Source organism: Poecilia formosa, unplaced genomic scaffold, assembly GCF_000485575.1.
Source record: "Poecilia formosa unplaced genomic scaffold, Poecilia_formosa-5.1.2 Scaffold73, whole genome shotgun sequence".
NCBI lineage: Eukaryota > Metazoa > Chordata > Actinopteri > Cyprinodontiformes > Poeciliidae > Poecilia > Poecilia formosa.
Window position 1 is genome coordinate 540519 of NW_006800012.1, and position 22669 is coordinate 563187.

Sequence of the window (22669 nt, forward strand, 5' to 3'; positions counted from 1 at the left end):
CTAAGCTATGACCGGCTGACATTTCTTCTGCTGCTGGAATGACGTATATAAATATTCAACACCAGCATCTGTTTGTACATCTGAGAAACAGCACAAAATGATCAAGTTTCAGGAAAACCGAACAAACCAAAAAGCAGAGACACCAGTGCAGAACCTTGAGGTACGCCCATATAAATACCAACCATTTCAGACTCTTATGTTGTTTGTAAACACTTTCTCCTCTAATTCAGAAATGATTTGACCAAAAAAATATATAATTTTCATATGCTAAGAACAATATAACAAGGTTTTCCTCAATAGCAGGAAAACCTTGTGATATTGTTTTCCTTTATCCAGCTTAGCCTTATCGTGGAAAAAAAAAAATCTGCACAGTGATGTTTCTAAAAGCCAGACTGCATCGAATCTGACGAAAAAGGGCAAAAAATATAGAGCTGCTGAATTATTTGTCAGGAAATCAATTTTACATATTGACCCTGATTCTTCCTGAACTGTGTGGTAATATCTACTTTTAAATATTTCACACTGCCCCTGTTTCACCACCACCACACCACAGCTCTCTCAAATCTTGTGCAATTGCTCCTCAAAGACTGTCTGCTCGTTTCTCACTCCAGGACTGAATGTCTCTTTTAGCTCCGTGATTGATACCTCCCCTTAAGCTATAGAAAAGCCATCCAAGCAGCAAAACCATTTAGCCAGCAGCCTGAGTGATATTGATCTGCAAAGTCTGAAATGAGGGAAATTGAATAGCACCGCAGCTAATTGTATAGTAATGAAGGCAGGAGGGAAATAAGCCCACACATTGTTAGTGGCCTCTCACTGTGTGACCTTGATTGCACGGAAAAAGAAAGATTTGCGGCCCGACAGACAAAAACACATTCAGGGGCTGGATGTTGGATGTCATTTTTTGCTCCTGCAACGAATTACAGAAATCTCTGCTCCGGTGCAACTTCAAAGAGATTCAGTGCACTGCATCCTGATAGGTTACACACAGGGGGATTTGTTCTGCCGTAATTGGGAGGTGTTCGTTTTTTGCAGCTGGGAGAGATACACATAAAAGTCTGTTATGGATGGAGAAAAGGATCTGGCACAATGAGTAACTACATGCGGTATCGATTTCTCTGAGCAGAGGATCACTCTTAGATTTGCTCATGTAAGACTAATGAACAGATTATTGATTTGATGTCCGCTCATCAAAAAAAAAAAGAAAAAGCGGGAGCGCCGCCAGGCTCCGTGATAATTTGACGTGTGTTCGTCTTTTTGAACCCGCCGTGGCACCTGCGTCTGCGGAGCCGCGGAGCTGACGGCGAGCATCTGGAGCTGTTAACCTCCTTGTCTGTGGCGGTGGCCGGTCGTTGCTGTCGTCTGCCACTTGGGGGCAGAATTGAGCTGCTCACCGGTGAGGACGTGACGAGGGGAGACTGCTCGCAGGGAGGTGGGAATACTTCAGTGATGAGGCAAAAAGAAGAAGAAAAGAAAGCAGCCACTGTCAGGGGGAGGTACGGTGAATCACAATGCACCATCATAATGCAGATAAGAGCACAATATTTGTCTCTTGTATATCACTCCCTATTAAAATCCAGCTATGCATATGAAGTTGATTTATGCAGAAACATTGCTTCACTCTGGCGACGCCAAAATAGATTTGTGAATATTTTGAGTATACTGGGATCAAGGTTATTATAGTTAACTAAAACTAAAGTAAACTGAACGTAAACTAACCCTTAACAATGATTAATAAGGGGCAAACTATGAGTAACTGGAACTGTAATGTGAGTTTATGAAATGAACTAAAACATGCTGAAATTATAGATATAATATCCAGGGTTTTTGTGTTTATCAAAACATTTATTAGCCTTCCCAACTTATATGAAATAGACGCCCCCCACCTACACACACAAAGAGTTTACGTCAGCTGTCGACAAATTACGGCACTCCATACTCCTCCTAGTGGCACTTATTCTAGTTCGCAAAAATGGCGACGGCAAAAGTTGGTTGTTCAACAAAAATTGAGTGAGTATTCACTACCCAGTCCATGCAAACATAATCTCATTACAATATTTTCACTTTTTTTGAATTCTGTGGCTAAAAATTAACCAAAGTATGAAAAAAACTAACACTACTACTATAACTAATAAACACTAAACTAAAACTAAACATTTAACAAATATTAAAAATAGTAAACATAATTTAACTGTCTGAATCAGACAAACAAAAAGTCACAACAAAAATAAAATGAAACTGTCATGAAAAACTCAAAACTATTTTAACCCTGATTTAGTCTTTAAAGTAACATATATATTTCTATTAAATCCACAGGTTGCTTTCACCAGAGCAGACAAGTTTGACGGAAAGTAAAAAAAGCCAGGAGGGCCGCAGAGGGAGCCCGTGGCACTCGAGCCGTGCTCTTCTGATTGTGCCGACATTTAGGAAACATCTTGGCCGTCTCTCGCCGAGTCCAAGAGGGTTCTGTCAGACGGCCGTGGCCTAATTGCATTAGGCTCATTGCTGACTCTGGTGAAGCGCTGAGTGCCACAAGGGGTTGGGATCCTCATTAGAGTAGAATCAGTTGTGATGAATATCGCTTTAAGAAAAATGCAACTTCTCCCAAAGAAACCCAACAGGACTTGGCCTAGACCTTTCGGTCCTGGCACGCAACTTTATAACATCTTCTTGTTGAATTCTCAGAGGGATTTTCATTATTAGTTAAAGTCGGCACTATAAAAAAATACCAAGGTTATCTTGTTTTGAGATCCTTTTCAGGTATAGAAAGAAGATATTGCAGAAGGAAGGAAACAACAGGAGGACAGGATCTTTGTAAGTGCACCACAAAGGCAGCTGGATCCTTCAGCCTCTCTGGTATTGATGAATCTCAAACCCTACCTGCAAATATGAAGCAGTTCAGAATTAGAAACCTGCCAATGCATCACCTCATCTTCTCTGCTCTTGCTTCAAGAAGTCTCATTTAGTCACTGCTGATACCAAATCAAATTACTGCAGCCCAGAGGATTGACGCAAAATCAATGGCATTGCATCTGCAGTGGCCACAGAGCCCATATTTAATATTCCTGAAGCAGCAAGGCGTGGGGGAACGAAGAAGGGAGGGAAGTACACCTCAGCAGCAACTGCACTTTGACTGATGGATCTGTAGATTGTATCTGGTGACCCTGGCATCACGGATAGTGCCGCTCCACCGGAGTTATCTGCCGCGTGCGTAACCCGGCCGGACAGTCCGCCGGTGTTATTGAGAACTCTTCTGTTTAAAAATGAAACCCAACAAGCATATTTGCAGCTTTACTCAACAACCCTCTTTCCTTTCCATCTCTTTGGGTTCTGGGGGGGTATTTGCAGATCAAAACCAGCACTTTGATGCACATCACACCCTGCTTTGAGGTCATGAAAGCGCAGACAGTGTTGTCTATAAAAGTGTTGCATGTATAAATGGCTGCAGCAAAGGCTGCCTTCGAAATGTGGGCTATCATTTCTCTGGAAGGAGAGTTATACTTCATCAGTGAATGCATCACATGGTTTACTTTCGGTTCATAGCATCTCGCAGCCATTTAGGGGTTTTATTTTTTTGTCCTTCCTTCAGTCATTTGTTCAATGCTGCTTATGTAGGGAAGGTCATACACTTGATTTACAGTACGGTTTACAAATGTACTGTCTGATTGGTTATTCAATAAGATGCAAAATTTCAGATGGGCATAAATGGGTGGCAATAAATCTGGAAAAGTGACACTGACGCATAGGGTTGAGTTAGGGGTGGGTTGAAATTCCTCTAAGGTTCAGCTCATGTTTATCTACCTGTTGTATCTTAATGTGAGATTAAGCCCTTAAAATCCCACTGAAGAAATGGTCTTTTGGCCCCTGATTTTCAGCAGAGGCACCTTAGGGTCTCCCTCTAATGAAAATCTAAGAGAGAGGAAAATCCAAGAGAAGCTAAAGTTCAAGATATCATGGAGACAAGATTGTTTTTTAGAGAAATATTAGACAGTTCAGGAAGTGGAGGCAGAGTCCTGCCTTCGCCATTCTCAGCAGGGGACAAGAACCGCTGACCCCGAGTGAGTGTAAAGTCAGCCAGAGGGAGGAAAATTCTGTCAGATTCCTAATAGAGCTCCCAGACACACGGTGTAATGGAAGCAAAACGCACAATGCTGCTGGAAACAAGGCACGGCTCTATGGCAGAGGTCGGCGAGGCAGTGGCAGCAGGAGAGGCATTGTCAAAAGGACAGCTGGGGATGATGGATACTGCTGGGTTGTCTTGGTTTAAATATCCTTTCAAGATTGCGGTCTACAGCAGACTACAGTTGGTGAGTGTCGGAGAGAATGAGACGCTAGGATAAAGCAGTGAAAATAGGCGTAGGTGGGGTGAATGGACTTGTAGAGTTAAGAGCAAAAGTCATTTCAGGTTGTCCAGGAGAAATCATCGACTTGGACTGGAACGCTTCCTCATGTTAGCATTTGCCAACATGTCCATTTGGGAGAATGCCCTGAGGCAAGCCCAGAGCCCAGTGGAGGGACTACCTAGCGTGTTTTACCTGGGAAACCCTCTGGATATTGTTGAAGGAGCCTGAACCGCCTTACCAAGTCTGCTATCATGGAGACCTGGACATGGATAAACAGGAAATGGACAGATGGACACATAATGAGCCTTACCCTCCATAAACAATTATCTAAGCCTATAGGCAAAGACAGTTTGCTACATTGCATTTTCATCTCATTCAAACTGAGAAGAAGGCACCCCTCACTCCGAAGCAAATAGATGCTCAGAATAGCTTAGAATAGTTGCTTTGTTGCTTTGCATCACCCACCGTGACAGTGGGCACAAAATAGCAGAGCAGAGGAACATAATGCAGCTATCACGTCGTCTCTGTTTTGAGCAGAGAGCTCTCATAGAACCTCCTCTTTAATTTTGTTGGCTCTCAAATCAAAGTCGTGATAAATGTAATCATAGATGGTGAGTGGCAGCAAGGTATGGCCAGACTAGTAAGAAAGAGAAAACAGAGTGACAGCAGAATGTTTTAGGATGAACTATCATCATTTAGGACAAAAAACACAGAGAGAGTAAAGATCTGGAGGCAAAGATCAGTCTTCTAAGAAGTCTTTTAGAGGTGCTGCTCTTGTCTGTGAGGTCAAAGGAGATTTACTACCCTGTTGGAGAGAATGGTCTTCCAAAACCTTTCAGGTTTTTATGAGAAAATCCCCGTGAGGCGTGTAAAACCTACCTTTATTAAAGACCACTTAGGCAGCATTTATGACACTGGAGAGCCTTTGCTGTTGGACGTATCTTTAAACCTTGCTTTATGTGGGTTTGTGAGATTTACGGCTTTGGAAGCATGTCAATGTATCTTCATGCTACTGTTTTTATTAGACTGCTTCTTAGTTTTTAGAATTTTTCGAGTCTCTCCTTAATGTCAAACCTTAGATTTATTATTGGTATTTTTTTTATTCTAATTCAAGTTTTTTCTTAAGTTGTATCTTAATGTCAAATGTATCCAATCTTCACCTGGAGACATGCCCAGGCCACTTCCCTGTGGACTGGTCTATGAGATAAAACAAGACGAAGGCATGGCATTACAACCCATCCTACAGACTGCCGTGAACCACCGTTTCTGATAAACTCAGACTTTGTGAGGTAATCACCCAAGGTAATTATTTTTGACTCAATCAGTCTAATCTCTTTTGGTCTGTAAGCAATTACTTTCATCTACAAAAGGCCTGTGCCTGATGTTGTAGTCGGTTAATATGTGTGGCTGTGAGGAAACCCTGAGCGGTGCCCACTACTCGTTTGGCTCCAAGTTCGGCTCCCTCATTGGAAATTACCTCAGGCGTTCAGGTGTTGTGATCCCGACGTTGCCAATAAGAGCCAGAGGCAACAAATAGCTGCCATTAATCAAGACTCCATTTGATGTTAGGCTAAATGCTAATTAAACATGCTTCTATTTCATTTAAACTCAAGATGTCATTTGCAAAACCCAAACCCCAAAAAACCTCAGCAAGCCAGAGAAAGATGGAGACAGGCATTGCTATGGTAACTTAACAGTCTTTGCCTGTCCGCCGGGCCTACGATGGCGTTAACCCCTGACTGGGGATCCCTGACCTGGGGTGGTGAATCTGCTCTCCAGGACAGTTTGAATCCATAATATGGCCATAGCTGAGTGGTCCTGTGGCCGTGCCGGTCGCATTCCTATCCCCTCTCTCAATTCATTCTTCCTCCACTCTCATTCCACTCCCATTGCCACGGTTTTAATTGCTTTGAAGCTAAGTGCTCACCTTGGGGAGCTCAACAGGATGTTTTACAGAGCTTTGGGGAGACTTACTATTAATAAATAATACATCCCTTCTGTCCTCTTTCTTCACTGCACTCTACACCGCTGTGGAGAGGAGCCTGGCAGAGAGCTAGCAGGTTCTGCTAACCTTCAGTGCTCTTGTATAATACTGTTTCATCTGGAAACACAAAGAAAGGAAATGTCTGGTAATCAAGATAGTTTGTAAAATGCATGTCACCTAATTATTTTATTTTTCATCTTTATTTATTTTATTTTTTTTTGCATTTGTAGTGCATCCAGAAAGTATTCCCAACAATTTATTTTGTCCACATTTTTCTATGTCAACCTGACTCCAAACTGTATTAAATCAATGTCTTTCTTTTAAATTATACACACAAATCCAAGCTTCTGTTCTTCCACCTCCCACAGCAGCCCACCCCTGTGACTCCTCCACTCAGCTCCTTCAGACTAGCCAGCAGCAATTAGCAAACACCTGGGAGAACTGCTGCATCTGCTGAGCTCATTATAGGAGCTACTGCTCAGTGAAACCCTGGTAAAAATGTTGTTAAAGGTTTAATAGAGAAGCCATGTTGGGATGACATCCTGAAGGCGGAGTTTCAGAAAGAGCGGGAGTTTTTAAAGAGACAGAAGCCCAAGTTCAAGGCATTCAATTACAAAGTCAAATTTCTTTTAAGTCATAGTTGATATACACAGCTTTTTCATAACTCATGAAGGTAACATAAGTACTTATAAAATGACACTATATACCTGCAAAATACATAATACTGCCCCTTTAAGCAGTGTGTTCCGCCTGTCACCTGTGGTGGCGCTGCACCAATAACTACTCAGGGATACGAGTGGATGCGAATACCTCTGAGGAAGACATTGAATATAACTAACACCTGCCTATGTTTGAAGTATCATGGAGAAACAATAGAACAGAATATGTACAAGAGGAAAGTGCATTGGTAGAGCAGCTTTGACGATTTGGTGTCGTTTTGGTGTTTCTGTTTAGATGCATTTGTTTTTACATCCTTGCATCGATGAAACTTGATCCATTATATAATGAGAAGCTACTTTGAGAAAAGTGATCTGGCTAATTATTTCATTTTGGGGACTGCTGCCCTAACATGTACTCTTTATGGGAAAGCAGATGATGATTAGTACTGCTAAAGAGCCTGAGTAAGGTGCATGTCACGAACAGCAATAATGAGGTAAAGCTGGCGAGGGTGATAAAAATGCAGTAACTATAAATTAGTACACCTCACCTTGATACAGTTGTATGTGGAGATCCTTTCAGGAGCACAGGAAAAAATGTCATCATCAGAGCTCCTCCTCTACTCTGAAGACACATCCAGCCATATAGTGTTACTGAGACTGAGGGTCCATGTTGTTTTAATCATTTTTTATTACTTCCCCCATGACTCCACAGACCTGAGGAACAATATTTTCACCACATTTGGCCTGCCTTTCATAAGCGACATTGGCGCTAGTTTGAAGCAGCATTTGAATTTTTAATAAATCATTAAACAAGAAGTCATAAAAGAGACTAAATCAACTTTATGCTTTATTGTTCATGATATAGAAAGGGCATGTTGAGTTACTGTATGAATGTTAATCACGCCTGCAGCCTGACAGGTTTTATTGTTTTGCTCTACGCCTCAGCATTTTCATCCATTGAAAGTTGTTGTTTTTTTTTAAATAGCAGACAAAACCTGTGAAAGGTGGTTAAATATGTTTATTCATCTGAGTAATATTATTTTTTTCCTTTGCTTTGTCTTGTCACGTTGAAGCAAACATATCACATTCAGTTGCACTTTGTTAGTAGTAATAATAATAGTAAGTTCATTTGTAAAGCTCTTTAAAATAATCACTAGGTTAGCCAAAATGTTTTACAGTGGCTAAAATGAAATAAAACATATAAAACACAAAGAATAAAACAGGATAAAACGCAAGAGAGAGAGAAGAATGAAGTAGAACTATAATAACAAATAAAATATGTCACACTAATGAGTATTAACAGACATTTTGAACGTCTTGATTTGAAGAAGCCCAGGTTGTTAACCCTAACAAAACTGGGGGGAAAAAAACTGCATTTCAGCAGAGCGGTGAATCGTATCATGTTAAATTCTTCTGCTTCCATCTGTTAATCTAAATAAATTCCATCGTTGGTGGTGAATGAAGGTAAGCATCGTATCAGCCCACAACCCCACAGGACAGACTGTATGATGCTAGCTAATCTGAAGATAGAGAAATTAAATCTCACTTGCCAACAGAGGAGTGTGTCAGATCATGAGGTCATAAAGGTAAAAAAACATTTAAGGGTTTACGGTTATGATAGAACGACCAACTGATGAAGAGGACCTTGACCTCAAGTTTATGGAAGAAAAGAAAAAAAGGGGATACTGAAGTGGAGGAGAAGTCAGACCAAGAAGATGATGTGGAAGAAAAATACAACAAATTTCAAAGCATTAGTGGCTTATTCTCTTGCAGTAGCTTTGTCATAAGTAGTGAGCTGGACATTACCCAGAGGGCAAACATGAAAAACCAAAGGGTTTTTTTTCTTTGGTTTTCAGGACCCATAAAAAGGCCCTCTGGGCTACTGCTATGCTAACATGGCCAGAGTTTCATCCCTGGTTTCAGTTAGGACTCACTGCTGCTGCCTGAACAGCTGTTAGCACTAGCACACTGAAGAGAGAGAGAAAGAGAGAGAAAAACAAGTTCAGTTTTGACAACTGATTACTAGGAAATAACAGGGTACAGGTACCAGACTTGGGATATTTAACAGAACAAACAGTGTTCAACAAAAACCTCAAAAACTTTGAGAAAACCTGTGAGGAAGATGAGAGGAAGAGAAAACAGTAACTCTTTAACCTTTAGAACCTTCAAGTGTAAAGTTTAAGACCGGTTCTGACGCCGAGGAAGTTATTAACATGGTGTTCTGACTGGACTTTGATCAGAACTTCATGTGAAGCTACATAAAGTATCCATCAACCCCTGAAGATGTGCTCAGATCATCTTTCCTTCTGACTCAGTGACTTTCTTACCACACAGAGCTTTGAGGATTTGCTTTGTTGTTGCCCTGAAAGGCATCAGAGTGTGAAGCTTTACGCCCAGTTTATAAAAGCGTGTTATGTGTCTCTAAAGCTTTCATGGTTGTACTGACCTTATAACAGAGCTAAACGCCGAAGAAACAACGGCTCCCAGACGGCCTTTCTTAAAGCCTGCCTATCCATACTTTGATTCCCTTCCATCCAAAGGTTCAGACTCTCAGGGGAAACATCTGCATAAATTTGGCAATAATGCCAACATAGAAACTAGACAATATTACTTACTTCCTGGGTTTTGTTTGTTTCTTGTTTTTGGTATGGGTTGAATATAATTACTAAAATTATTTCCATTTGCATAGAATTACACCACTCATTGAATCAAGTTAATGCATTCCAGTGACAGGTCAACGAATCTCAACATATTCACAGAAATTCCACTTGCAGCTGGGTTTTTTATCACAGTTTGTCAGGTCAAATCTCAATGTGTTTTTATCTGGATTTTATGTGAGAAAGCCCAAAGAATGTGCATGTTATTGTGAAGCTGAAGTAAAATGATACATGGGTCAGTAGAGTCAACACCTTGTAGAATCAGCTTTTGCAGTTCCAAGCCTCTCCAACGTTTACAGAAATGTTTTCGTTTGTGAAATTGCTGAAGCCCCATCAGATTGGAAGTCTTCCCATATTAATTTCACCGGACTAAGGGACCAGGAGGCATCCTAACCAAAGCCCGAACCACCTCAACTGGCCCTTCTAGATGTGGAGAAGCAGCAGCTCTATGTCCAGTTCCTCCTGGATGAACAAACCTCTCACCTTATTTCTAAGGGATCTATTTACCAGACACCCTGCAGAGGAAACTCATTTCGGATGCCTGTAGCCATTTTCTCACTTTTTCAGAACATAGACCAACCAGTAACTCATTGCCTTTTGGTTTATCTCTGTCTTCACCACAACAGATTGGAACAGCATTCAGACCTACTCTTGCATCAAGGGGACACACATCGCACTGGTCTGCTTATCAATTTCTGACTCCATTTCCCCCTCGTTCATGAACAAATCCAAGAGGTCCTTGAACTCGTCCTCAACCCAGAGAAGGCATGCTACCCTTTTCTAAAGACCATCCTCTTGGATTTGGAGGTGCTGATTTTCCTCCCAGTCGCTTCATAGGATCAATTGATTGTGCTGAATATTTTTAAGGGATGCTATAGTTGGGGGATATCAGATTTGTATTTCACTTGACGTTTGAGTTGGCCTATTGCTTAAAACTATTTAAGGAGTAGCCTTAAATTGCTGAAGCCTGTTATTGTGTGGCAAAATGTGAAAAAGTTCAAGGAGCATTATCAGTTTTGCAAGGCCGTGCTACGCCAGAATCAGCTGGGAGATTCCAGTTCATACATTTTAACTCAATTTACTGATAAACTTGAACATACTTTCTAAACAGAAAAGAAGCTGGTCTTAGTCTTAAAACACAGGAACTCCCTCCATCAGCCTTCTGTGTGGCTATGTGGGATTAAATTCTTTAATGAAGACTTATCTGTACTACAGGAGCATACCTTGACAGCTCCGACTTGTCCCCACGCTCCAGTTCCGCTGCCTATGTGACAGCAGTACAACTAATTAGTTGCTGTAATGCATCTCGATAGAAGAGGGCGATACTGAAGTTTATAAAGGAAGCGGTGATGTGAGATTGATCTGGTCTGAAATGATAGAGGAATTGATCATGCCTGCAGATGTTGGAGGGGGGAGATAACATTCCCTAATGAGGAAGAATAGCCATTAGTGACAGAGCTAACAGATATGGGGGCCAATCTCTCACGCTGATTAAAAAGGCTTATGAGCACCGTGATGCGTTTGTCCTCCATATTCAGTGGGAACAAGGGGGGAGGGAAAGACCTGTAGGGACTGGCGATGAAGCCGACTGTCATCTTCAGATTTTATTCATATGCTGAGAAACATAACCCGTCACCTTGCTGAATTTGTATTTCGGCTGGTTGGAAAAAGCATCCAGCCTAACTGGTTGGTTTGTAATAATTACCCTGAAGATATATGGTGGAGCTACGTCTACAGAACGGGGCGAAATCTCAGTGAACGCACGCTGCATTATTTATCATATAAATTCAAAGCTTTATGAACAAAACAACACGTCTAAAATAACAGCCTGAGGTGCGATTTGACCAGTTAAAGTCACCTCCACAAGGATGTGTGAAATAATCTCTCTTCAGTTCGCTCACATGAGAAACAGTGTTCTAGACGCTGAGTAAGCCGGGTTTTAGCCTAGAAACCATGCTCTCAATGTGTTAACTCCATTTAATTGTAAAATATTCAGCAAAATATTGGAATAATGCCACCAGCATTAGGATGTTGCATACCACAATCTTTGTGGTGCAGCATTCATTAATGTTTTTAGGACTAGTACAATTCAACACACCAAGTGGAGCCTTCCTGTTGATGGAGAGTTGCAACGTTAAAGCAGGATTTTTAGTCAAAGAATCAATAGCTGCACCTTTCACTAGTTATTTCCTGGAAGTGTAAGCTGCATTCACCTTTAATTCTCTCAGTAACTCTTTTGTTCTTCTTGAATCCTCTGACGGTTAAACTGAGCTCCTTGTTAACGTCCTCAGGGCTCATTCACACCAGTCCTGTTCAGTCCTCTTTAACCTTAGTCTTTGCCTATAAGGTCCAGTTTATTTGGGGAGGTGTGAATGCGTAATCCAACTCTGATGTGAACCAAAACAGTAAACTCTTGTCCGCCTACAAATCTAGACCTCTGTCCGGCTGAAGTGGACTGATGCAATTTCAATGCATATGTGAAAGCAAGTGGACCAGAAATCACTCCAGAAGAAGGAAGTAGACTATAGTGCAGAGCATTCTGGGTAAATACAACCAAAACAAACGTGTGTGTATAGTGCTAGCGAGAGAAATGGCTCATGGTGTTTTGCCAATGACAACAGACTGCTAAAGCTAATGCTAAAGTTTCATTCCACTACATTTCTGTTTACATTTCATGAAAAAGGAAGTTGCACTCAGTGTCTTCAGAGGTTTTCAAGTCATTTCCTCCAGTGGTTCTTGGTGCAGCACCACTATAGGCAACAGAGGTGAACAGGTTTTTCAGTGGTTTGGTTTGTTTGACACAGTGCAGTGGGGAGTGGACATTATCACCCCAACTGGTGAGGTAGCAACTTGTGGTTCCAACAGTGATGGACGCCCACCTGAATCCACAACTGTTGGGACCACAAGGAGTGTCATCCTGTTATATAAGTCCCCTTGAGGGGCAGCACACAAAATGGCCCTCAATTACCCCACCCACACCCAAATAAAAACAGCGCCAACCGATGTCAAGGACCTCTGAGTGATCCTGAAAGACTCTAGGGTTTCAGGCGTAGGGCAGGAGCAGTAGCATAGCAAGCTTCACTATCACCCCAGGAATCAAAAACCAACCAGCCCAGCAAGGACCAAGTAACATGCAGTAAGGCCTGTAAGCCCCTACCGTCCATGTGGGTGTTACACAAAACCCCTATTGTATCCAAACCTTTCCCCTACAACCTTCATCCACCAATCACCACCTACAGGAACCGACTTTTCTAACATAGTGGAAGTCCAACTCTTCCCACCCTGGCTGACCTATAACAGAATGACCAGCCAGCTTAACAGTATGCCTTCATTTCTCACTCAAATACATGGAAATATTTTAAACTTACGGGAATGGTTCCTGGATGGGCTTTATTGACACATGCAGTGTTGTGTTCAAGACCACCTAACCCGAGACCAAGACCAAGACCAGAGTGTATCAAGACCGAGACAAGACCGAGACCAAATGCGGTCGAGTCCGAGACGAGACCGAGACCATCAAAAAATAGTCTTAAGACCGGTCTTAAGACCAAGACCAACTTCGAGTACCACAACACTGGACACATGTATTATTATGTTTCCTAAGGTTTACTGTTATAATGGCGTACTATAAAGATAATATCAGGCTGTTGCGCTTCATACAAATCCAGCCTTTGCCATCCTCTGTTCCAAGCAGGAAATTGCTCTGGTGTTGACCTGGCCTTTGAGCAGAATTAAACGTGGAACAATCACAATCCCCACCTCATTTGTTTTTATATCCAATTATCACCTGAGCTAGGACGGGACTCACATACGCGAGCACCTGCAGAGTTGGCACACACCGGCAAGTCTCTGTTGTGCTCATATCAATGAAACACACTCACAACTGCAAAATTATTCCCCCCAAGTGTGTTGTAAATGTTGGATTTTTTAATACATGCTGTTTAACGTCTAGGATGTTTTTTCTTTTAAGTTTTAATACTCAAGTCACACTGTTCCCTTGTGTTTTCAGCCCGGCTAATATTCACATGTGGGGCCCACATACAAAATAAGCAGAGTAATGGGCCCCAGATGGGATTATCCATGGGTTACATAAAGGCCCAATGCCTCTATAGTGTAGAGAATGGAGAGTGAATCATGTCTCTCTAAATCCAACTGTGCATAGATGGCACCAGTATATATTAAAAATCAGATCAGTCACATTACATGTATTTTTTTTTAACTGTCTTCAAATTACCACAGTAAATTCTCTGTCAGGGAGCCTGAAGTCATAAAAGTAGCAAGAAGAATATTCTATGGAAATATTTTTATTCTCACAGTCACAAGATTAACACTTCAGTTGAAAACTGAGTGATTATCACAGATTTAGAAAGAATCAATAAAGAATTAACGGTAACTACACTAAAATGATTCATTAATTAACAAGACATAAACAAACAAAACAATACAAAATTTAAGTAATGGAAATTCTGACAAAGTTAAAAATCAAAGCTCAGACCTTCTTTAGCTAATAAAATATTTCACTTTATTCTGCTACTTTTCACCTTTTCACTTTTCTTTATCATAGAAAGTATAATGAGTTCAGTGGAGGTGCAGTTCCACCAGGTGCTTGCTAATTGGTGGTGGCTAGTCTGAAGGAGCTGAGTGGGGGCGTGCTGCTCTGTGAGCATTTATGTTTTCAAACTGCTTTTCTGAGGAGGAGCTTCATCCTTGAAGGTGGGGCTAGGTCTACACAGGTGTTTTGCACAGCTGAATGGTTACCATGGAGATTAAATGATTTCTCAAATATACATGAAAGAATCAAGGCAACGCTACAGGTATGTTTGTGTTGACGGAATAACATTATATCATGATGTAAAGCTCAAAAAGTCAATTTACATAATACTGCCCCCTTCATGCAACAGCAGGTTTGACACTAGGTAACTGTAATAAGTGAGACTGGATAAAAATGTAAGACTCAAAATGGATCCTAAGCAATTTGAACAGATTTTTCTGGTTTTCCAAGATTTTTCCCAATAAGCATATGTTCTGTGCTATTGTATGCATGATTTTTGTTCTAGATAACTAGAAAGATTCCACAGCCATCAACTTATTTCCTTCACTGTTTGCCTCTGCTGTGCCGTTATGGTGATTTTTAATCAAGACGGCTCACAAATACAGGCAGAAACCAAGGCTTTTGTGAGCAGCTGTAGGGGTCTTCTCATGGCTCTTCCTGGTACATTCCTTCTCACTTTGAAAGAGAATGGACTAGTTGACCCTTAAGCCGAACAAGAAAAGAGAATTTTCCACATTTTGTTGTCGGCGCCTCATGAAGAAGTTGCTCTGTGGACTTCTGGTGGTTTCCTACTCCACAGAGAGACCAGATACTCAGAACTGTCATATGAACAGCAGGTGGAGTCTGTTTTTCTATCACCAACACTGGCAGGTGCAGAAACATCATAATCATTCCACAGACTGACAAACCTTCTACTCTCCCTGTGAGTTCTCCTGACTCACTGTTGTTGGTGTGAAAAGCAAAGTGTGAGACACACAGCATGTGTGGAAAGGTCAAACCCGGATGCCTTGGTTATTGTTCTGGGGGCTTTAATAAAGGTAATCTCCCTGTCAAAATTCCCAAATACAAACAGTTTATTAAACAGTTTATTAAGTATCCGACTAGAGAGAGAGAGTGATAACCATCAGCTGTGGTTATTGTGCTGTCCGATCACAATAACCACAATAACCAGAAATTACATTTCTGATAGATCACGTCAAAGTGCATTTGATTCATACATGCAGGGAGAAATTAAATCTGTGCAGACCAGTGGTGAAAACATGGAAGACCTTGACCAGACAGACGGCTGGGGAAGCTCAGGAGAGTTTGGACAGAACAAACTAGGATGGTTTCAAGTCTACCACCAACAGTCCGGACAAGTACACTACACAGACACCTTCATGTCCAACATCAGGTTCAAACCGTCACACACCTGCAGCTGCTGCCTGGAACTCTGAGAGTTTATTGTGAAATAATGAGTTTGATTACTAGCCAGTGACCTTTGTGGAGTATGGGATGCTAATGGCTAACAGTAATCTGTTCAAGTTAGCTGTAGCTTCATTAAAATTGACCACATGAATGTCTCTCCAAATGAACCTTGTAGTAAGCGACTTTGGACAATTTCAGAACAAAATATTCAGTCTGAATTTACTGTATCGAGCATTTCCTGATATTTTCATATGAAAATAACAAACAATGTTATTTTTCAGTCTTGATGACAGTCATTTTCAATAAATACAAACTGCTGAAACAGTTGTTTTTACTTTCATTCCAACCTATTTTCTCAGTTAAATATGAAAGAAAAATTGGCAGATATATTTGATAATTTGCAATCCTGATTTCCAGATGCAACTATGAGCAATAGCAGTGTTTATTTATCTAAACTTGTTTCTCTGAAAATCAGCTTGAACCCATCTCCACCTGCCTCGTTTCTATGAAACCGCAGGTCGTGTCCTCTTCTCCTCTAACGCCGTCTCACTACGGCCACGACTTAAAGCGTTCTGCTTTTTTTTTTCTTCCTCGTCTTCTTTTCTTTCCTCTTTGCAGACACTTCTTAGCTTTTCCATGTCGTTAGCTTTTATGTGTTTGTGGAAATAAATTGACTTCCATCTTCGACGCTCCCGTCCCCTCTGTTCTCTGTTTACAACTGTTTGCTGCCTTAATGCAGTCAAATAACTGCAGACTGTGGAGAATGCTGCTCAGCGCTCCGCATTATATCGCAGAGGAGACAGCTGGAATTTACATCTTACATTTTTCAGAGCTAAGACCTCCACTCTAAGCCTCCTGTGTTAACAAGATTGATGTATCAGATGCGACCACACACACGCGAAGAGGAGGGAGGGAAAAAAAAAAATCAATGGATGGTTGTTAGCATTTATATGGCTTTTGCTGGAATATAACTGGCTGAAAGAAAGCCTGCAAGTAACAGACGAAAAAAAAAACATTGTAATCCACTTAACAAAGTCCATTAAACACCACTCAGGACTAAATGGTTAGTGTTTTAACAAAGATTCATGACATTCATAAATGTTTAGTGTCACTTTAAAGCAGCCAGGTTCAGTGGATCAGGATTACCTGCTGGGTGCCGAATCTGGATTTATCATTTTAATGTCTGCTTTGCAAACATGGACTCTGCATGATATTATTATTGAATCCTGCACACTCTCTCTGAATCGGAATTTTGTCATAATAAATTTATAGGAATAAGTGGGAGCAAAGAAGAAAGAGGGGTTCAGAGGGAAGGAGATGGAGAATAACAAACAATTGCCGGCAATTTTTTTTTTATTTGGGAAAATTCCTACATGAGACTGAATGAAAAGATCTATTTGCATTTGATGCAGATGAGATTTTTCATTTTCCACAATTCTGTTGCTTTCTGTCAGAGAGAAATAATAAAAAAAATAAAAATTGTAATACTGTCAGTTTCTCTGCTTTTTTCTTTCTAGTTGTTTAAAGTAAAAAGAGATGATGGAAACTGAATTAATGCAAAACTACTTCTTTACTTTCATAACCCGTTTTTCTCTGTACATCAGTTAACAGCCTTATTGAGATTCTTTGTGAAAGAAACTAACCCATAACTTTGAGGAGGAAGGAAAATCCCACTTCACTTGTTTAGTTTTCAAATAAAATTATTAAAACTTGTACTTTCCAGTCTGACGGCGCTAAAATAATGTTCAAGAAGCCTCGTTAAACACTGGAGCGTGTTAAAGTCTCAGAGGTTTGATACAGCAAATTAGTGAACAAAACAGCAGCATAAAGACCCAGAAACACAACATCTCTGTTAACAAGCAGCTATAGCTGTGCTAGAAATGGCCTAGTCAAAGTTCAGACTTTGAAAATCAGTAGAAGAATGCACACAAATTGTTACTGGAGATGCACAAAGTAGGTAGAGACCATAAAAGTAACCGCAGCAAAAGGTGGATCTCCAACAAACTGAGACTACAGATTTTTTTTGTATAAAAAAAAAAAAAAATTGAAGTCAGTGTACAGTATACATTTTCTAAATTATAATAAATCACACTTAGGTTTGATTGCTAGGTGACCAAAAGAAAGGTTTAAGGGGTGTGAACGCTTCAATAAAGCGGTGTGCACAGACGAAGGTCTCTTGTTTTTAATGTGGGATTGCTTTAAAGTTCATTTACATTTCGGATAGATTAGCTCTCAGTCCGACTGGGTTTATTATCCTCACTCAGGTGGAAAAGAGAAAAAAAAACAACAGACATCCCTCCTTTCCGCTTAGCGTCAACACGCGTGTCCATCTGTTGCAATTTTATCTTCAAGCCATCGTTTCTTGAACACAACAAATATCCCTCCTGTGAGGATTTTCTCCCTTTCACATGACAGCTCTGGCTGAAAGGCCACAGAGGCTCCCATGATGCTCTGCAGCCGGGGACAGGTGGCGGCTGGGGAGGCAGCGGCGGCCCAAAAAGCAATTAACATTCATAAATAGCGTCAGGGAACCTATCCACGGAGGTTACACCGCCGCTGAATGTCACCAACTGCCTGGGCCCATTCCTTCACACAACCCTCCCATAAGGCCAGACACACTTAAATACATATTTGCATACAAATGCAGTGATTAACCCTGTAAGTGCATTGCTCTGGCAGCTTTGTGGAGACTTGGCGTTAATGTCTCGCGCACCGTTTGTCTGCGTGTGCTTGAAATGGCCTGGAATAATGATCCTTTATTGACTTTGTTGAATTGACTCCCGTCGGTCTCCTCTGGCGGGTTTTTGTTTCCGGCCGGGGGAGTGGAGGGGTTGGTTCCTGAAACACATTATTTTCGTTTCCTCGCCAATAAATCACAGGGAAAGCTTTAGTTTGCAGTTGACATCCTGACAGTGCGCAGTGTAAATAATGTATTTCCATATTGAGTCCTATAAAGCAATAAAGCAGCGAAGCAAAAAAAAAAAAAAAAGTTAAATGATCCCGGCTGGTGCTACTGTATCATCACAAAGCAAATACTAATGGGTTGCTTAATGTAAAGTGTATATGGAGGAACAGAATAAATATGTGGCATACATTAACTCATTGCTGTATTTTGTTTGGGGGATGAAGAGAGGAGATTCTTTAGGAGAAAGAGAGAACAAATTATTTCTGAATGCTTTGTAAGCTTTATTCTATTTGCAGCAGATGAACAGTGACGTGCGGGGTAAAGCCTCCGAATTCTGCCAAGGGGCTGATATGTTCCTCCTTCAGTGCTGCTGAAATCTCTGTGTGCCACACAGTCAGGGAACTGAGCCTGGGCTGAGAAATGCAAAGAGCATGAACAAACACAGAAAAGGAGGACAGAATAAAATTACTCAGTGGCGATAGTCCTTCTCTTTTCTTTTTCTTCGTTACTCTCAGAGGATCACCTCAAGACTTTAACTGACAAATCCCAGAAAGCCAAGAGCAACAAGAGCGCGACACTGTAAAGGTTTTGCTGGCTGAGCAACGACTGCCTTCTTTAACCAGACTGACATCTCTCTACCGTCCTGTGCTAACCAAAGCTTAGCCACACATTAAAAAGTTCAGGGAATTCCATACAATACCAATGCAAATCTGTGAAAATTTATGATGTGGAATGGAAAAGATACACAGCTTTCGAGTTGGCATGACAACTCTTGACAAGAATGGTGAGAAGAAACCTGCAGTTGTGAAAGGAGCATAGTGGTCTTGTTTAAAGTTTGAAACAAATCATGTAGCCGACATAGACCAAGGTGCTCTGAAAGTCCTGCATGAAAAATGATTCATGTTGCAGAAAAGAAAAGCAAATAATCACCCCTCACCCCCAAAACAAGACCGGACTATCAGAGACGGGCCCTGCTAACTAACACGTTAGCTGCTTTAACCCTAAAGCGCTAATCATAAACAGTCTGCTAAAGCTAAAGCGCTACACCATCATGGTATTTAGCAGAAGCTAATATGCTAAATTCAACCATACTGTGTCAATAACACAACTTGAAAGTGCACAAAATAACCAAGTATCTTTAACACATTAGAATTTATCAGGAAACATTAACTTGGGGAACGCTGAACATTTTTAAAGTTAGCATAAAAGCGCTAAACAAAATATTAGCTTTGCTATCAGCACATTAGAGTAAGTGAGCGGATGCTCTCTTTATTTAAGGATTCAGTTACAGTTGATGAAGATCTGGTTTATATCAAAGTGTGTGTCATTAAGCTATGCTGCCAGGTGAGAATCAGTAAGAAGAAATGTGTGGATTAAACTCTGTCTCTGGAGGAGTGAAGCTGAATATGGTTTTTGCTAAAGGGGTAAGAATGCTATTGGGAAGGACTTTAAGTTTGAGAGAGATGCTGTCTGTCCCTGACCGTCCTCCTGTCCATGGGCAGCGCTCACAGCCGTAAGCAGGGCTAATTAAACATTTCTAAGTGAGTTGACTTGCTTTGCCTGCCATTCCAGCCCCGGCGAAAGGTCAACCTACTCACGGGCATGAGCCAGACATTTCACATGACCGTTCTCCTTTTGAGAAATTTAGCAGATTGTTAATTATCAGATTACAAGCTTGCCTTTTTAAAGGCCAGCGCACCGCCCCCAGTTGGACGACTGGGCAGAGAGCAGAGGGAGGTTTAGAGGCGGGGAGGAGAGAGGAAGGCTGGATTTAAGAAATGCAGACAGCTGAGGGCATCCTGCTTTAACCCTCTTGGCTCGAGGTAAGACAGGACTATGTTTCGTGATCAAATTCAGAGAGAGAATTTAAGCTAAGCAGAGGAGAAAGGATTTCTGACAGCAACCCTTGTATTCAATCTATTCCGTACAGCCTATAGCTGCGGCTCCTTTATTCCACAGAAATTCAAATAAAGACTTTCAAAAGAAGCACATCTTCAGGCCCGAAGATGATCAGACTACACATATGAGTAAAGCTACAGCTCACAAAACCCTTGTACACTTCTCCTCCAACTTTCATCGCTCATCCCAAACCCTCCTGCTGTGTTGAAAGAGACACAAGGCCAGAATAATGTCTGCAACGTGACTATCTGCACAAGAGGCTGGGGGAAATCTCCTGCTTTTGCTGCTATTGCCAATGGTTAAAACAGAGACAGGTGAAGATGCTATTCATGTGTACATATGATAAACTTTTTGAGAATGAGTTAAAACTTCCCTGACGTTTGCTGTCTCCAACACACTTCAGACATGTCTTCATGTCATAAGCGTCTCTGTGATTATCACCATCTGTTTCACTACGTAGATGCAGAAGAAAAAGGATTCTTAGACGTCTGTTGAGAAGAAGTGCTCCGGCGTCTTCCGAATCGTTCCGGTCTACACAGTGTTTCTGTATCCATCGCTGCCTGTGGGTTTACTGATTTTCAAGAAAACCAATCCATAAATTGATATGGAGACTTAATGAGCCAATAACTGAACTGTGAATCAGCAGCAGAAAAGTGTGACAGTGTGTCGCTGAGAAAAGATCTGGTGCTTTCCATCCCCCCGGTTAAAAACAAAGCAACAAACATTAGAGTTGGCACAACCATCATGCAGGACACAGAACAAGAAACATTCATTTGAAAAAACTAGGTCACCCTATGAAAGTAGGTTCTATTAACATATTTTGGACAAATGAACGTTTAACATGAACTTCAACAAAACTGACAAATCCAAGTAACATTAATAAAAAAATATATATATTTTTCTTGTGAAATGTAACAAAAAGCTGTTCCTGGTGTGGAATAAATCAGGACTATGCTACGGCTAAGCTAAAAATGTACAATGAGAACATTGTTAGTCAGTATTTTGAAAAGGTTTGTCCTCGATTGGGCCTATAGATGTGCGATCTGATGTTAATATCTGCATTGATCCCAATGTTAAAAGAAATTCTTATCTATCTGCCTGATACAAAAGGGCAGATCTATTCAGTCTAATTCTACACGTTGTGCTCTGAGCTACACCACACTTTATTTATTTTACATTATATTTAGAATTTCTACTTTAACTTGAAAAATTTGAAAGGTTTGCAGCAGTTCGTTTTTACTTGATTAACCACGATAGCGTATTGTTTATCAGTTTTAGTTTCTTTATTATTTATTTTACATTAACTGTTCTCCTGACATCACTGACTGAACAAATTGAAGTTGTGTTGTTTTCACGTTTGACCAAGCTTGTGAAGATATTGGTGTATTTAAGTGTGCTGTACTGATGCAGAGTTATCAAATAAATTTACAATTCAGAACAATTACCACTGGTTTTTTAAAAATAAACATTTTAAGTCAATTTAGCACTGTTTTTCGGTATCGGATCGATACCGGACGATACAAAATGTCAGATATCGGTATGAGAACAGAAAAAAATTTATTGTGCCTGTTGAAAGGGAAGCGTACTTCATGGGAAGACCAAAAGAGCTGACAGTAGCAGACTGCAAGATGCTAAAGTAATTATAGAACTCCAAGAAATAACATCAATCTGACTGTGAGGCATCAAGCAGGAAGAATCATAGTTTGTCATTGTTCATGCAGACAGAAAAACACTGTTTTGCTGCTGAATATCATTATTATTACTGACTATTTCATTTGTCACAATCAAAACCATTTCTTTCATTTTGGAATGTTGCAGCAATTTAGCTATGAAAAACCACTTGTTGACCAATCTTGACCAGGATTTGCATTGAAAAAAAATCAGTTTTAATTTGTCATTGTAGTTAGCTCAGCCATACAAACCCAATACACACATCCAAACACTCACAGCGCTGCAGGTCACACAGGTTCAGTGTGAGCTACTTGTTGACTGAGCTAAAACCCAGTGATGTTCACGGAATAAAGGTTTGGTCCACAAAGTTCTGGTTTCAGATTCGCTCATTCTGTGTGATGATGACTTAAATTAAAACAGCCTTTTATTTTTTAGCAGGTAATTAGTAAGACTTAGCACAATTCATTATCATAAAGCTAGAGAGACAAATACTGAATGTTGAAAATTGATAAGGTGAAGTAAGCAAATATTCTCTAAGCTCTGATCTGTTGTGTTTCATCCCTTACAGAAAAACATTTAAATGCCTTCCCTT